At 37.9% G+C, this 18,980-nt stretch overlaps 1 long non-coding RNA gene across 2 annotated transcripts in view; it reads left to right on the plus strand.

Annotated features, from left to right (window-relative positions):
• Positions 1-18,980, plus strand: part of LOC309870016 — an 82,788-nt gene that overhangs the window by 57,583 nt on the left and 6,225 nt on the right. For both annotated transcript variants that reach the window (XR_014314424.1, XR_014314425.1), the window contains one exon: positions 18,581-18,693. This is a non-coding gene — a long non-coding RNA (uncharacterized lncRNA). The remainder of the gene's footprint in view (positions 1-18,580; positions 18,694-18,980) is intronic.

Raw genomic sequence — 18,980 nt, forward strand, 5'->3', positions numbered from 1 at the left:
TAATGTTACAATGAACATTGTGGTGCAGATATTTGAGATTGTGATTTTGTTTCCTTCAGTATATATCCACAGTGGACTTGCTGGATCACATGGTAGTTCTTTTCTTAATTTTTTTGGGAACCTCCATACTGTTTTCCTCAGTGTCCGTACCACTTTACATTCTCACCAGCAGTGCACAAGTGTTCCCTTTACTCAATCCTCAACACTTGTTAGCTCTTGTATTTTTGATGATAGTCTTTCTAATAGGTGTGAGGCGAAATCTCACTGTGGTTTTGATTTGCATTTTCCTGATGATTCGTGATGTTAAGCATCTTTTCTTGTACCTGTTGGCCATTCATATATCTTCCCTGGAAAAAATGTCTATTCAGTTTCTCTGCCCATTTTTTAAGAGAAAATTTTTTTTTGCTACTTAGTCATATGAACTCTTTATATATATTATATATTATATATTATATATTATATATATATATATATATTATTAGATATATCTGGTTTGCAAATATTTTCTCTAATTCCATGGGATGCCTTTTTATTTTGTTGATGGCTTCCCTTGCAGAAGTTTTTTAGTTCGATGGGCTCCCACTTGGATTATTTTTGCTTTTGTCGTCCTTCCTTTCATTGTCAAATCCAAAGAAATCATTGCCAAAACTGATGTCAAGGAGCATACCCTCTATGCTTTCTTTTAGGAGTTTTGTAGTTTCAGGTTTTACACTCAAGTTTTAAGTCCATTTTGAATTGATTTTTGTGGATAGTGTAAGAAAGTGGTACAGTTTCATTCTTCGGCATCTGACTGTCCAGTTTTTCCAACACCACTGAAGATCCTTTCCCCATTGTATACTCTTGGGTTTTTTTTGTCATTAATTACTTGACTTAGTGTGCATGAGTTTCCTTCTGGATTCTCTATTCTGTTGCATTGTTCTATGTGTCTGCTTTTATGCCAGTTCCATACTGTTTTGATTACTGGGTACTTTGTACTATGGCTTGAAACCAGGAAGTATGATAACCTTCAGTTTTGTTCTTCTTTTTCAAGATTGCTTTGGGTATTCAGGGTCTTTTGTGGTTCCATACAAATTTTAGTTTAGTTTTTTTTTTTTGTATTTCAGTGGAAAAAGCCATCAGAATTTTGATAAGGATTGCACTGAGTCTGTAGATTGCTTTGGGTAGTATAGACATTTTAACAATATTCTTCCAATCCATAAGCATGGACTATCTTTCCATTTGCTTGTTTCCTCTTCAGTTTCTTTCATCGGTATCTAATAGTTTTCAACATTCAGATCTTTCATCTTTTTGGTTAAATTTATATATAGGAGTTTTATCCTTTTTGGTGCAATTATAAATGGGGTTCTTTTCTTAATTTCTCTTTCTTTTGGTTTTTTATTAGTGTATAGAAACACAACTGATTTTTGTATATTGATTTTTATTCTGCAACATTATTGAATTTATTAGTTCTAACAGGTTTTTTGGGTGGATTCTTTAGAGTTTTCTATATAGAATATCATGTCACCCTCAAATAGAGGTTACTTTTACTTCTTCCTTTCCAATTTGGATGCCTTTTATTTTTTTCTTTCTTAATTGCTCAGCTAGGATTTCCAGTACTATGTTGAATAAAAGTGGCAAGAGTGGCATCTTTGTCTTGCTCCTGATCTTGGGGAAAAGGTTTCACCTTTTCATCATTGAGTATAATGCTAGCTGTGGGCTTGTCATAGATAGTCTTTATCATGTTGAAGTTCATGACCTCTATATCCACTTCGTTAAGAGTTTTTATCATGAATAAAACTTTTATTTGAGTTTTATCAAATGCTTTTTCTGGATCTATTGGGATGATCATATGATTTTTTTCCTTCATTTTGCTAATGTGGTATATCATATTGATTGATTAACAGAAGTTGGACCATTCTTGCCTCCCTGGAATAAATCCCACTTGATCATGGGATGGGGCTTGGGAATAAAGAGTGGGCTGAAACCTGGGGACACCATGAGGAACTGTGATGAGGTTAGCAGAGGCAGAACCAGGTTTTTTGGGGCTGAAGCATTTACAGTTTGGGGATCCTTTAAGAAAAAAATATGCAAAGTTATGTACAAAATTGCTCATTTAGATACCTGTTAAATCACAACCAATTCGTAATGCTTTGGAGATTCAGAATATTTTCTTCTGATAAATTTCAGACAGTTTTCCAGAACTTCACGGACAAATCCTTTCTGATTGGAACCTGGTTCACCTCCCCACCAAGATCCCTCTACAGCTTCTGGCACCTCCCACGGGCCCACAAGTAAGGGGTCCAAAGGCTGCAGCTTTGTTAGCCTCCCTGTGAATCACCTTTGGAGGTGACTAGGGCGTGGGGTGATGGTACGGTACAGATCAGAGTTGAGATACAAGGATTGGAAGAAGGAATTCTACACATTGCCTAAGGATAAATAATAAAGGGAGTGGGGGCAGAGTATGGGGAGATATGATGTTTTATTTTTCAGATCTTGTAAACAAACAAACAAACAAACAACAAACACTACATCGAAACAGCTGTGTTTAAGCGTGGTGTCTCCCTTCCCACGGTGAGCTCGAGTAGCTGAGTAGGTGTTGGGCTGAAGAGGCCCCATCATCTTGTCTCCAGAGTCGCAGAGATGGTTTAATGAAAGGAATACCTGGAAACTCTGAGTTTTGAACATGAATTAGTCTATTAGTCTTTTAATTTTCTTTATTGCAAACACATAGAAGAAACAGTCATTTGTGTACCTGTGAGAGGCAGAGGCAGAGGGAGAGAGAGAACAGAGAGCTTGTAAGCAAGCCAGGGTTCACTATCTGAGTAATTTTTTCCTTGTAACTTTTTAGGTTGGCTGCTAAATCTTGTTTTAAACTAAATATAAAAAAATCACCTATACTGATGAAGACAGTTATTCTAAAAGCCATTTTATATTTGGTTATTTCTCTAAAAGACAAGGATGTTATGAGGAAATATCTAGGGCAGATTGCCTTTACAAAGCAGACAGTTTAAGGTGGTCTAGGTCTAGAAAAGCCTAACCTTTTCCTCTGTAGTGCAACCTCCCTCCCTGCGTGTCTGTATGTTTAATGTAGGCAGACTGATATTCTCTTAAGAGACCTGTGAGCTGCCTGGAACTGAAGGTCTGGCACAAAAGGTGAAATCCCTTAGAAGGGAGAGGGATGAATGATAGTCCTCATGATAAAACCTCATGAACAGAGTTGATTGATGATAAGAAAACAGAAGACATGTGAGACATGTGTGAGCAGACAAATTTAATAAGCCTTGGACACAGCTTACTTGCAATTCACAGAAATGTAGTAACACATCTATACGTTTTAATCGATTTTGTGAATGTATTTATCAGACTTCAGCAGGTTGTTACCTACCAGACTTCAGCAATTTAGAGCAACTTATTTTATTAGATCCCTTCTGGATGGTAGCTGTGGGACTTAATTTTTTTTAAAAAGGGAGAAAGGCAGAGTGATGGGAGATGACAGTCTGGCTTGAGGAGCCGGAGAAGTGAGGTGCTGCTGCCGCCCAAGTACATCAAGCCTTTAAGTGGGGAGCGTGAGTGGCACTTGACTAATGAGTAACAGAAGGAAGACTGCGGAAGCTGTTGACAAATATGGACTCCCACACTTTTTGCTGAGGGGCACCTTGCACGGGGGCTAGTCACCAGCCTCATCTTCTCTGTGCTCAGAATGGAGCAAGTCACACAAACGTGGGTGGAAAGCTGTGGCAGGTAGAATATGGCTCCCTAATCCCTGGCATCTGTGAGTATGTTAAATCATACAGTGAAAAAAGACTTTGTGGAGGGAATTAAAGTTATGAACCTTAACAGAGGGAGATTATCCTGGATTATCCAGATGGGCTTAATGTAATCCCATCGTAATCACATGAGCCTTTCAAAGTGGAAGAGAGAGGCAGGAAAATGAGTCAGAGAGATGTGATTGAAGAGGCAGGGGAGACGAAGCTTGAGAGGGACTCAAACCTTGGCTTTGAAGTCAGAGGAAGGGGGCCATGAGCCAAGGAATGTGGGCAGCCTCTAGAAGCAGGGAGTAGCACTCAGATGGCAGCCAGCAAGGACGTGGGGACCTGTTGCTCTACAACTGCAAGAAACAGAATTTTTCTGACAGCCTGAATGAGCAAGGAAACAAGTGGCCCCTAGAGCCTCGAGAAAGGGATGCAGCCCTGCCCACACATTGGTGAGACTGTGTCAGGCTTCTGACCCATGGAGCTATACGATAATACACAAGTTTAAGTTCACTAAGTTTATGGTCATTTGTTACAGCAGCTAGGACACTACTTAATTTCTCATGTCTGTGGCCCTTTACTTTTGGACCGCCATGGGCCCCTGAGGAGAACCTGAGGAGAGCTACAGATCTTCTCTCTAGAAGAGAGAGAAAACTGAATACAATTTCACACAAAACTGAATACAATTTCAAGCTGTTCATGGACGCCCCAAAGCACGTCTTATGGACCCAGGTGAAAACCCTTTGCAGATGATAATGTTCAGAGGAGACAAGCAGGGTAAAAGGAGGCTTTCTAGTGTTAAGTCTCATCATCTCCCACCAAAGCTATCCCCGAACCTGGGAGAGCACTTAGCTAGGTTGTACTGAGCTAATTCAGTTTTAATGATATGAATTTCCTAGATAGTGAAACTGAATGAATCATCTCAGCCTGATCTTTTACTGATGGGCTCCATGAAATGAGGTCACACCACTGAGTATGACAGGCAGCTTTCACCAGACAGCTACTGATATCTAGTGATTTGAAGATCACTCCAAAAAATTAAAATGTAAAAGTCACTAAGAGTAGGTATTGATTTTCTCCCCAGAGAATATGCACAGGAAAAAACCCCCATTGTTCTTAGTAAATTTAATTTACTAAAAGTCAGTGACAACATTGTTTTGGAGAATATTAATGTTATGTAGACTTCTCATTTGTTTAGAGCAGTCCTGTCCAATGGAAATATAATGTGAGCCACTTAGGAAATTCCAATAGCCACATCAAAAAAGGTAAAAGGAAAAGGTGAAATTAATTTTTTTAAAAAAAGATTTATTTATTTGACAGACAGAGATCACAAGTAAGCAGACAGGTAGACAGAGAGAGAGGGGGAAGCAGGCTTTCTACTGAGTAGAGAGCCCGAACGGGGCTCGATCCCAGGACCCTGAGATCATGACCTGAGCCGAAGGCAGAGGCTTACCCCACTGAGCCACCCAGGCGCCCCAAGGAAAAGGTGAAATTAATTTTAATAATACATTTTATATAAGCTAATATATCTAAAAACTATTTCAACATGCAATCAATATAAAAATGTTAATGACATATATTCCATTCTTTTTTTTGGTCAAATTAAGTCTTAGAAATCTAGTGTGGATATTACACTTACAGTGCATCCTCAACTGGGACTAGTCATATTTCAAATTCTTACTGGCCACACATGAGTAGTGGTGACCATATTAGATGGCCCAAGCAGAAAATAAGGAAGCACTGAAATTGAATTTTTAAGGTGTAAACATTATGTAATTAAATATATATATATACATATGTGTGTGTGTGTGTATGTGTGTATATATATATATGAGAAGCCTCAGGCTCTTACTAAGTAGAGGAATGATTGTCACTTGCTATTCCCTTTGATCTATACACAGTGACACCACCTGTCAATAATATATGAAGCAAGAAAAAGAAATATTTTTTCAGCAAATTTTCATTTATCTGGTTGACCCAAAGAAATAGTATGTGACCTTCTCTGTTCATAACAGGTCTTAAATACACATGATTATTTTTTCCCATTAAAAATAGAATTTTAGTATTGGAAAAGACTTCTAAAACTATTTACTTTTTAAAGTGAGGAAGCATGGGGCGCCTGGGTGGCTCAGTGGGTTAAGCTTCTGCCTTCAGCTCAGGTCATGATCTCAGGGTCCTGGGATCAAGCCTGGCAGGGGTCTCTCTGCTCCGCAGGGAGCCTGCTCCGCGCCGCTCCCCCCCCCCCCCAGCTGCCTCTGCTTGCGATCTCTGTCAAATAAATAAATAAAATATTTTTAAAAAATTAAAAAAATGGGGCACCTGGGTGGCTCAGTGGGTTAAAGCCTCTGCCTTCAGCTCCAGTCATGGATATATATGGTGGTTGTGATTTTGTTTTTTATTAAATATTTTATTTATTCATTTGACAGAGAGAGAGCGAGAGAGAGAGCGAGCACACAAGCAGTGGGAGCAGTAGGCAGAGGGAGAGGGAGGGGGAGAAGCAGGCTCCCTATTGAGCAAGGAGCTCAATTCCAGGACTCTGGGATCATGACCTGAGATGAAGTTAGATGCTTCATCCACTGAGCCACCCAGGTGCCCCTATGATTGTATTTATTTTTATTTTTATTTTTTTAAAGATTTTATTTATTTATTTGACAGAGAGAGATGACAAATAGGCAGAGAGAGAGGAGGAAGCAGGCTCCCTGCTGAGCAGAGAGCCCGATGCGGGACTCGATCCCAGGACCCTGAGATCATGACCTGAGCCGAAGGCAGAGGCTTTAACCCACTGAGCCACCCAAGCGCCCCTGATTATATATTTTTTTAAATGAGTAAATTGCGAAATGTTGGAGATAATCTAAATATGTACACATTGGAGAGAGACTGAAGATTCATAATAGAGAAATATACACATAATAAAGTACTAGGCAGCTTTTATAGAGTGACTTTCAGGATTTACTGCTCAGTGAAAAAAGCAAAGAGCAGAAGAGTATATCATATGCTACCTTTTGGGTAAGGAATGAGGATAAATAATATACATGTATCTGCTCACTTTTTACAAAAATATATACTGAAAGAATAAACCAAAAATTAATGAAATTTGCCTAAAGGAGAGAGGGGACAGAATGGAGGGGATACAGGAGAGAATGACGATTCTCTGGATAAGCATTTGTATATAGCTTTGACTTGTGGAACCATGCTAATATTTTACATACTTATAAAATAAAGTAAAATCCATAAGTTTGGGGGAGAAATTCTAAAACTGAATACAAACAGAAACAAGGAAACTGAATTGCACATCAAATGGATAATCAAATAGAATAAAAAAGAACTTATTCAAGTAATGTTTGAATGTAGTACCTTGAGTATATATATATAGATATATATCTATATATATGTTTACTCAGTCTAAATGCAGAAAAAACCTGCAAAGAAATCCTGAACTCCACTTAACAGGTTTATTTCTATTAGTGGTACAGATGTAGCAATTCTGGAACTATTTTGTATATAATATAGTATTGAGCAAATAAGAAACCATACCGATACTGCTGGGAGCCAGAGTTCTCAGTTTTGGAGAGAGGATATACCAATATGGAATTTGGGAAGGAGGACGAACACTTAGGTGCTGGACTGGTAAAAATTCAGGCTTTTTTCTTTCTTTCTTTTTTTTTTTTCTTTCTTTAAAACAAAACGAAAACTACTTCCTAGGTATATCTGGTGAAAGAGTGTGGAGCAATGAAGAGACCTGCTTCCTAAATTTTGGTATCCTTTTTTCTTTTTAAAACATTTTTTAAAAAAGATTTTATTTATTTATTTGACAGACAGAGATCATAAGTAGGCAGAGAGGCAGGCAGAGAGAGAGAGGGAAGCAGGCTCCCTGCTGAACACAGAGACCGATGTGGGGCTCCATCCCAGGACCCTGGGATCATGACCTGAGCTGAAGGCAGAGGCTTTAACCTACTGAGCCACCCTGGCACCCCTTTTAAACATTTTTTTGTTTATTTGACAGAGATCACAAGTAGGCAGAGGCAGGTAGAGAGGGGCTGGGGGGTGGGGCGGGGGAAGCAGGCTCCCCACTGAGCAGAGAGCCCCATGAGCTGAAGGCAGAGGCTTTAACCCACTGAGCTACCCAAGTGCCCCTAAACCTTGGTTCTAAGAACATTACCTTCTAAAAGAAACTGAGGGCTTCTTGAAGTGTTGACTATTCTGTGGCTAAGGCAAGGAAATGCAACAAGGGCCTAGAGCACTTGCTATGCCAGGAAGTAAGGAAGCCAGTTGATGGGCCTCCTCTGGCCAAACCAGGGATAATTTGAGCATCAAAATAAGCAGTAATGTGAACGGACTAGATCTCCTTGAACAGAAAAGACTCCATGAATTCATACTGACATTGAAAACAAGCAGGTAAATATCACAAAGGGCAGGGAGAAGGAAGGCTTTTTATGGTAGAATGCCAAGTAATCAATGTAGGAGGAATGGCAAGAGTTAGAAAATCACAATTTATGCGTTTAGCATAGTAATAATCTACTTAGGCAAGAATCATCAGTGGGTGCTAAAAGTTGGTTGTAGAAAATTTACTGGGGAACAGGATATTTATATAGCCTCAAAGTATATATCTACCATTATTTATTAAAAAGAAACAGAAAAACAAGACAAATCTAGCTGAAACCACTTCCTCTGAGAGATCAAGATTGAAAACATCATCACAAATAATACAAGCTGAGGTGTCTCTTGAAGTGATGGACATATATTGCTTGTGTAGTGTTTCTGCCCCAAATGTATAATCTGAATGGAGTCATGAGGAAGTAACGGGAACAGAACAGCGGTCCTGTATTCTTTAAAAATGTTACTGTCATGAAAGACAAAGAAAGGCTGAGGAATGTTTCAGATTTAAAGAGACTAAAGAGACATGATGATGATGATGTTATAAAAAACAAACAAGGGCACCTGGATGGCTCAGTCAGTTAAGCACTCAACTTGATTTCAGCTCAGGTCTTGTTCTCTGGGTCATGAGTTCGAGCCCTGCATTGGGCTCCATGCTAAGTATAGAGCCTACCTTAAAAAAAAAAAAAAAAAAAAGGAAAAACTCCACACAAAGAGGTTATTAAAAAACAAACAAACAAAATAAAGAAAAATAAAGAAAAAAAGAAAAGGGATGTGATAACTACATGAAATATGTGGTTCTGGAATGGGAAAAAAGATTTCTCTAAAGGACAATACTGCAAAAATTAGTAAAATTTGAATATGGACGACATTAGATAATAACATTATCTACATGTGAATTTTCTGATTTTTATAATCGCTTTGTGTTTGGGTAAGAGAATGCCATTATTCTGTTTTTTTTTTTTTTCTCTTTTCTTTTTCCTTTTTAAAAAAATAGTCTCCATACCCAGCATGGAGCGCAATGTAGGCTTTGAACTCACGACCCTGAGATCAAGACCTGAGCTGAGATCAAGAGTCAGACCACTTAGCTGACTGCACCCTGAGAATGCCATTGTTCTTAGGAGATACATGTTGAAGTACTTGGAAAAGAGGGCCATAAACTTCTGCAACTAAGTCTCAAATCAAAATAAAACCTGAACATTTCCAAATGACTATAATTTCTTCTTGAAAAATATAAAATACTATAGACCTTTCTATGGAGGTTTGAGGCCTGACCCCACATTTTCCCATCAAATGGATTTTCTTTGGCTTCTTCTTCAGTTATAGGGGTAGATAGAAAAGTAAAATGTAGTATAATGCATCTACTATACTTTTTAGGCTAAAGGTAATAAAGTCTATATCCTTTTTTAAGGAAATGGGACATTTTCCAAGGTACTAACTTCTCCAAAGTTAGTCAGACTCTAGTCTGACTCTAGACAGACTCACTTGGTTACGAGAGAGAGAGAGAGAGAGAGAGAGAGACATTCAAGCTAAAGTGATAATTGCAGCAAGGGACACAAAATTTCCTGGCATGCTACACATAGGACACGTACTGGGATTAGGCCTCAGAGAGGCCAGAGCTGTGGATTTAAGCAGAAATATGTGGGCCTTAGCTCTGTGCTTGGGATCAATGTGATTGGGTGATACCTTACACTTATCTGTGTCCAACTAGTCAGCCTAGGGATGGGCTACTCTTTTTTTTTTTTTTTTTTAAAGATTTTTATTTATTTATTTGACAGAGATCACAAGTAGGCAGAGAGGCAGGCAGATAGAGACTGGGAAGCAGGCTCCCTGCTGAGGAGAAAGCCCGATTTCTCGATCCCAGGATTCTGGGATCATAACCTGAGCCAAAGGCAGAGGCTTTAACCCACTGAGCCACCCAGGCACCCCGCAATTGGCTACTCTTGAATCAGGCATGTACTTTTGTCATGATACTCTTGACTGAAAGTAATAGAAAATCCAGTTCAAAGTCATTTAAACATTTGCTATCTTATGTAACAATAAAATGGAGATAGGACATGTCCTCAGTGGCCTCATCAATGGCCCAGATTCCTTCCATCTTTTTGTTCTATCATCCTCGGCATGTTGGCTTTTCCTCTGGAGTCATGAAAGCTGCCACAGCTTCAGGGGATAACAGGACCAGGAGACAGAAAATGAACTATCCTATCTTGCGTTCCTGTCTAAGAGCAAGGAACAACTTTCACAAAAGGCATTCAGCAGACTACCCTTTGGTATCTCATTGGCTGCTGTTGGCAAGGGAAATGGCAGTTATCACAACTGACTTGAACTGATCAGGATTAATCCTCTTAAGGCTTAAGGCTAACTACAATTTTCATTGTATTTGGACACAGATATCTAAACACATAAATTTTCCATTTGAATGAAAAAAGGGAAAAGGGGACTGATATCGGATATACTGCCACATTCCTTGGCCCAATCAGTGATTATGATAGTAGGTAGTTATATTGTCCAGTAAACAGCCTTTTAGGGAAAGGGAATCTGCACAAAACAAGTTTTCTTAGAAGACGTGAGCTGTCAAGTAATTATTGGCATTTCTCAGATGTTAATTTTGCCACATTTCTTAACTAGCGATGACGGTAATTATCTGATGGGTACATTATTTTACTTATTTCATTTGATAAATAATATTTTTTGTTATATTATATGCATATACAATACTTGTGAAAAATTTAAACCATAAACTAAGAAAATAATTGCAGTTGTAAAGAGGAATGAAGAATATGTATATTTACTACAACGGAGTGATATTCAGGTCTACTGGTAAATTAAAAAAGCAAGGAGGAGGGGCTTCTGGGTGGGTCAGTTCGTTAAGCATCTGCTTTTAGCTCAGATTATGATCCCAGGTACTGGGATTGAGACCTGAGTTCCTGTGTTGGGCTCCCTGCTCGGTGGGGAGTCTGCTTTTCCCACTCCTTCCTCCCCCCGACTCATGCTCTGTCTCTCTCTCTCTCTCTCTCTCAAATAAATAAATAAAATCCTGAAAAAAAAGCAAGGAGAAATTTGAAATTAAAAAAAAAATTCCCTTTACAAGAGCATCAAAAAGAATACTTGGAAATAAATTTAGCAAAAGTATAAAGCTTATACTCTGAAAACTACAAAATGCTGTTAAAAGAAATTAAAGAAGACATAAGTAGAGAAACATCCAATACTGATGGATTGCAGATTTAATATTGCTAAGATGAATGATAATACTCTCCAACTGATCTGTAGATTCAATGTAATACCTATCAAAATCCCAGCTGGCTTTCTCTCAGAAATCGACAATTCATATGGCAATGCAAGGGATTAAGAGTAACTAAATAATCTTGAAAAAGAAGAACAAAGTTGAAGGACTCATACTTCCTGCGTTCATACTTACTGTAAAGTCATAGTAATCAAGACATTGTGGTACTGGCAAAAGAACAGATATATAGATCGATGGAATAAAATTGAGAATCTAGAAATAAACTATTACATTTATGGTCAATTGATTTTATTTTAATTTAAAGATTTTACTTATCTATTTGACTAAGAGAGAGACAGCATGAGAGGGAACACAAGCATGGGATGGGGGAGAGGGAGAAGGAGGCTTTCCAGGACCCTGGGGTCATGACCAAGTGGAAGGCAGACGCTTAACGACTGAGACACCAAGGTGACCCTAGTCAATTGATTTTCGAAAGGGTACCAACACAATTAAATCAGAAAAAAAAAAAGAATAGTTTTATCAATAAATAGCACCAGGACAACTGGATATTCACATGCAAAAGGATTAAGTTAGACTCCTACATACATAAAATTCATAAATATGAATCATAGACATAATTGTAAGAACTAAAATTGTAAAAGTTGTGGAATAAAATATCCAAATAAATCTTTGTGGCCTTCGGTTAGGTAAAGCCTTCTCAGACATGATGCTAAAAAGAGTACCAAAGAAAGAAAGAATAAGTAGATAAATTAGACTTTAACCAATAAAGGATGCTCTCAAGAAAATGAAAAGAAGTGGTGCCTGAGTGGCTCAGTGGGTTAAGGATCTGCCTTCAGCTCAGGTCATGATCCCAGGGTCCTGGGATTGAGGCTGATGTCGGGTTCCCTGCTCAGTGGAGAGCCTGCTTCTCCCTCTCCCTGTGCCTCCCACTTCACCTGCTTGTGCTTACTCTCTGTTAACTAAATAAGAAAACAAAATCTTAAAGAAACAAACAAAAAAAAAGAAAATGAAAAGAAAGCAGAATGGGAGAGAACATGCTCAAATCACAAGTTGATAAGGGACTTGTACCCAGAACATATAAAATAAACCTCTTATAATAGCAACTGAAGACAAATGACCCAATCGATACACGGGTGAAGGATTTGAACAGACATTTCTCCAAAAAAAATATACCAATGGCTGATAAGCACATGAAAAGATGCTCTACATCATTAGTATTAGGGAAATTCAAACCAAACTCACAGTGAGATACCGCTTCACTCCCATTAAGATAGCTATCAGAAAAAGGATGGACAATAACAAGTGGTGACAGGAATGTGGAGAAACTGGAAACCACAATGCTGGGGAGAAAGGATGTAAAATAGTGCAAGCTCCTTTGGAAAACAGTTTGACAGTTCCCCTAAATGTTAAACATGGAGCTACCATATGACCTAGCTGTTCCACTCAAGAGAAATGGAAGGGTAAGTCTATGCTACACACATGTTCATAACAGCATGATTCTCACTAGCTAAAGAGTAGAAACAACCCAAATGTCCATCAACTAATAAATGGATAAATAACATGTGGTATACCCACATAATGGAACATATTTAGCAATAGAAAGTAATGAAGTACCAATACATATACAACATGAACGGACCTTGAAAACATTTGGTAAATAAAAAAGCCAGACTCAAATACTGCATATTGTATGATTCCATTTACATGAAATAACCAGACCAGGCAAATTTATACTATAGAGACAGAAAGTAGATTAGTGGTTGCCTATGGCTAGGGAGAATTGGGGGGCCATAAGGGGACGATTAAAGCATGAAGGGTATTTGGGGATTATGAAAATGGTCTAAACCTGTAGTCGTGTTGCATAATTTTGAGAATATATTAAAAATCATTAAATTGTATACTATATATTTTTTAAAGATTTATTTGTTAGAGAGAGAGAGCCTGAGAGCCCGCATGCAGGTGGGGAAGGGCAGAGGGAGAGGGAAATAGATAGTTCCAAGCACACTCTGCCCTCAGCATGGAGCCTGATGCAGGGCTTGATGCCACAACCCTGAGATCACGATCTGAGCCAAAACCAAGAGTCGGTTGCTCAAACAACTGAGCCAGCCAGGCACTCCTAAATTGTACACTTTAATGAGTGAACCGAGTGCATAGTATGCTATCATTTGTTTTAGAAGATTATAATTGCTTATATATATATAAAAATGGAAGGATAAATAATAAAAATAAATGGTTATTTATATAGTGAAGGAAGGACAACACAGACTGGAGAGGGGTAGAAGCTAGATTTTTCTCTGACAGCTCTTGTTTTATAGACTTCACTTTAGAACCATGTAAATATTTTATGTTTGTATCAAGCAAAGCTACATTAAAAATGCAATCTCTAAAAATTGCAATCAAGATTAAACAAATTAATCTATGTATTGAGTTGGTGGCATAACCACACATGTGGAACCTTTCCAAGTGGCTTTAAAACACAGTAATAGAGTACATATCCATAAGGAAATATACCCTAATAACAAAGGGCTTAAAGAAAGGCCCCTCTAGCCCAACAACACCAAAAAACAAAACTGTTTTCAGTAATCATATTGTGGTTGTAGTGCCAAGATTGTATTCTGAGACTGTTATTTGTACATGGTGTTATAAAGCAAATGAGTAATTATGTTGATTTTAGGCATGGGAAAAAGGAGACACAGATGTGAGACTTATGAGGGTAGTCCTAACTTTCAACTGGACATATGTGTTATGTCTTTAAAACAACAACACATTTCAGGGGTCCTGGGTGACTCAGTTGTTTAAGCATCTACCCTTGGCTCAGGTCATGATCCCAGGGTCCTGGGATGCAGCCCTGCCATCAGGCTCCCTGCTCAGCGTGGAGTCTGATTTTCCTTCTTCCTCTGCCCCTCCCTGACTCATGCATGTTCTCTCTTTCTCTTTCTAATAAATGAATACAATCTTTACACAACAACGACGACAATGACACATTTCATAACTTCACCCACTCTAAAGGTCTAGAAACCAGGAACATCCACTACCAATAAACACCCTACCAGACTGTGGCCTCTGAGATACCATTTCCCATTAAAAAAAACCAGGATTCCTTGGGAAGATGGCTGATTCTGTGTCTGCTGCAGGAAAGGTTGAAGATCAGTCTGGAACGACTTGTCATTTTGAAGGGAAGGAAGTTATCAAAGACTTAGAGCATTGTGTGAAAGAAAACAGAAGCTAATTTGAAGAGATTCCCCACTGGCTAAAGATAGGACAATATGAGCATCAGTAACGATGATAATTGAAATGGATTCAGCACATCAAATATGTTTAAGTTAATGAGTTAATAATAATTCTGAAAAAAACCCTTTCACTATCTGTCAGTCTCTGATGAATGTGAGAGAACTCATCATTTTGAAAATTGGTAAATAAAGAATTACACATTAATCCTGAATTTCCTGTTTGAGTTGTATTTCAGGGAAACCAAATGCATTTTAAGGGAATTTTCTCTTTAAAGAAGCGTTTCAGCAAATAAATAAATGCTAGAATAACGCTATTTTGTAAACCCTAATTAATGTGTCTAAGTAATGATAGTCAACATCTGTTAACAGCACAAAAAGCAACTGGAACTTTCATACACTGTTTCTGTACATGTAAACTAGTAAACCACTTCGAAGAACTGTTTGGTAGTTTCTTTTAAAGCTAAACTATCATTTTCATTCCTAAGTATTCACCCAGAAGAATGAAAATGCCCACAAGACAACATGTACAAGAAAGTTCATGGCAGCCTTATTCATAGTAACCCCAGGCTCAGTGGGTAGAGGGGAACTAACTGTAAAGACTCATGAGAAAACTTTCTGAAGTAATGAAAATAGTCTTTACCTTGTTTTGGGAGCAAGCTACATGGATGTATATAATTGTTAAAATTAACTGAACTGAACAGTTAAGTTTTGTGCATTTTATTTTATCTTAACTGTGGTATTTGAGCTCTATTTGTGCTGTTGTCCCAGGTCCATAAATGTCAGGCTCAGGTCTACTTTCAAAACTCCTAACTAAGCTCAAATAACCCAGTCACTTACCCAAGTAAATTGGGAGAGGGAACCGGGGTTAGGGATGGGAGCTGGGGGTTGGGGAGAGTGGGTAGAGAGAGAGAGAAAGAGAGGAAGGGAGGAAGGAAGGGAGAAAGACCTATAGCTTAGGAAATATATGAATGAATTGTAATGTATGGACCTCAATCGAACTGTAAAACAATGCATAAGAATAAAAAATTTGACAATTGGGGCACCTGGGTGGCTCAGTGGGTTAAAGCCTCTGCCTTCAGCTCAGGTCGTGATCTCAGGGTCCTGGGATCAAGCCCGGCATCAGGCTCTCTGCTTAGCAGGGAGCCTGCTTCCCCTTCTCTCTTTCTTTGCCTGCCTCTCTGTCTACTTCTGATCTCTGTCTGTCAAATAAATAAAATCTTTAAAAAAATTTGAACATTGGATATAATTGATTTCATAAATGAATTGTTAGTAATAGCGTTGACATTGTCTCAGAATCATCCTTATCTGTTAGAGGTATATATTAAACCATTTACAGATAAAATGTTTTGGATTTACCTCAAAAACTGGGTTGAGTGAAGGAGTGGGTGGGAATATAGATGAACTAAGATTTGATAAGAGTTGAAGGTGAGTAGAAGGGTAGTTCATACTATTCTCTCATTTTTGCATAGGCTTGAAACTCACTTGAAATTCCACAGAAATTTCCACTAACATTTAAAAAATATTGTTTCTATGTGTACTTATACATAACTTATATAAATAGCATTACAATGAACATGATGCTTTGTAACAAGCTCTTTTCACTCAAAAGTACATTTAGACTCATATAAAATTTTAAGTTGGTTCCAATTTTTAATCAATATTATAAAGGGCATTCTTACACATGCATATTTTCTGGACTATCTGATGATCACTTTTAGATATATTCCTAGAAGTATCACTGCTGATTCAAAGGTATTTGTATTTAACATTTTGATACATGTTGCCAAACTGTACTTCAGAAGGGCTGAACCTATTTATACTCAGAGCCCTATCTCATATCTCTGCTGACACCAATCTTTGCAAACCTGTCTAATCCAATGAAAACATGTTATCTCATTGCTGGGATTATTTGTATTTCTTTTAAAAATTTTTAAAAAATTGTTTTATTTATTTACTTGTCAGAGAGAAGAGAGAGCTCAAGCAGGGGAAGCAGCAGGCAGAGGGAGAAGCGGGCTCCCCATTGAGCAAGGAGCCTGTCTCCGGACTTGATCCCAGGACCCTGGGCTCATGACCTGAGCTGAAGGCAAACGCTTAACTGACTGAGCCACCCAGGAATCTGGGATTATTTGTATTTCTTAACTAGCAAGAATATAACTATTTTCATATGCTTATTTGGTGTGTCTGTGATTTGCTTATTTATGGTCTTTAGCAGATGTGTTTGTTAGGGTGTTAAACCTTTTTATTGACATACAAGAGCTCTTTGTTTATTAATGGCATATACTTTTTCATGTATTTTGCAAATACTTTATCTTGGGTTGTTGTTTCAACTTGAATTCTAATGTGTGTGTGTGTGTGTGTGTGTGTGTGTGTGTGTGTGTGTGTAGGGTAGTGGGTGGGTAGGGTTTTTCCCCATGATCTTTTCCCCCAATCTTTTGTGTAGTTTAACCTAAACTTTAATAGTATTGGGCTTTAGAGTCATGTTTAAGAAGTCGTTTTTCACCACAAGGCTATCTACACTGGTTTCTTTCTTTTTCATTTAAAACATCCTGCATCTTGGGCATCCTCTTTTGTCAATATACATCTACCTCATTCTTTTCAACAGTTGGACTGTAATGAATTTTATAGATCAGTTATTCTCAGTCTTTTTTTTTCATCATTGTTCCATGAAGCCTGTTTAGACATTTTTTTCTTAATTATCCCTTCCATGAAATTTCGATGCCACATATAAACTGTACTTTATGTATATATTTGTGCTTTGTATGTAAAAAATAAGTTTTTTTTTGTCCCCCCCTCCACAGAATCAATTTTCACCTCTTGGTTGTGATATTGCTTCTTTGAGATTGCATGGTATAGATATTTCATAACTTAATTATTCCACATGTGTATACTATTTTTGATATTCCAGTGCTCTATTGTCATCCTTATCTTTATACATATATTTTGTTTCTCTAGGATAAATACCTAGAATTGAAAAGCTATGTCAAAAGGTATTCACATTTAAAAATTTAGCAGATATTGTTAAAGATTGTATCAACTATACACCAACCAATATATATTGAGAATCAGTCTTGCTTTAATTTTCACATTTAAGTCATGTACCCATTTGAGATTCATTCTAGAGTGATGAATAAGGTAGAGATCTGATTATTTTTCCCCCTAAATCTGGCTCATTGACCTTAAAATATTAAATACTTTATTGAATTAACCATTTCTTGATTTACCATATATTAAATATGGCAAATATATTAAATATATATATACTTAAGTTTTGGATTCTGTTCTATGACTGTTCAGTCATACTCTATCACCACCCTATGTTTATTATTCTTGCTTTATAATATGTTTCAGTAACTGATTATATTCCCCTATTTTTCTTGGTATTTAAATGCTTTTTTTCCCCCTCTCTGTGAACTTTGGGGGTAATTCTGCCTAGTTCCCAAACAGGCAAACAACAACAAAAAGTTCTTAAAATACCACTGGGATTAAGATTGAGATTGTACTAGTACAATTTGTACTAAATTTAGTGGATTAATTTAGTGAGAACTGTGGAATACATTACAGAGTACATTCTAGAGTAACAAATTTAAAATAAGGCATAGAGGGGCCCCTGGGTAGTTCAGTCAGTTAAGTATCTGCCTTTGGATCAGGTCATGATACCCAAATCCTGGGATCTGAACCCCACACTGGGCTCCCTGCTCAGTGACGTGCCTGCATCTCCCTCTCCCTCTGCCTGGCCCCCCTGCTCTGTCAAATAAACAAATAAAATCTTAAAAAAAATAAAGGCATAGAAGAAACAGAAATGATGCTGACCTAATGAAGGATACCTGTATTAGGATGTTTTGAGTAGTAAATCACAGAAGTCCAGATAAAACCCAAGTTTAAGCATAAAAGAGAGTTAATTGGCTCATTTAACTGAAAAGTCCAGTAGTCAAACTAGTCGTGAGGTATATCTGGATTGCTGGACTAACTAACATCATCAGGATTTGGTTTCTGTCTTCCAGGTTCCAATTTTACAAAAGCCTCCATGTGGTGGCAAAGGTGACCTATCTGCTCCAGGCTTACATGGTCCTTAGCTCCTGCAACGTCAGAGGAAGACAGTCTTTTTCCTTATAGTGTAAGTGAAAGTATTGGTGATGGTTGTCATTGGCCAGATCTGGGCTCAAATCTGGGCTTGGTGGGGATTTGGGAATCAGCCCCACTTGAACTACACAAGCTACATTTGCAGAGGAGTGGATTCTTGAAGGGATGTGAATAACAAAAAATGCAGGAGTTATGTACTGTGATATCCATTTACTTATAAAAAGAGGATTTTAAGAAATCATTAAGAAATATTATTAAGTTGGGACACCTGGGTGGCTCAGTGGGTTAAGCCTCTGCCTTCAGCTTAGGTCATGATCTCGG

Source organism: Mustela nivalis, assembly GCF_964662115.1.
Source record: "Mustela nivalis genome assembly, chromosome: 7".
NCBI classification, from domain to species: Eukaryota; Metazoa; Chordata; class Mammalia; order Carnivora; family Mustelidae; genus Mustela; species Mustela nivalis.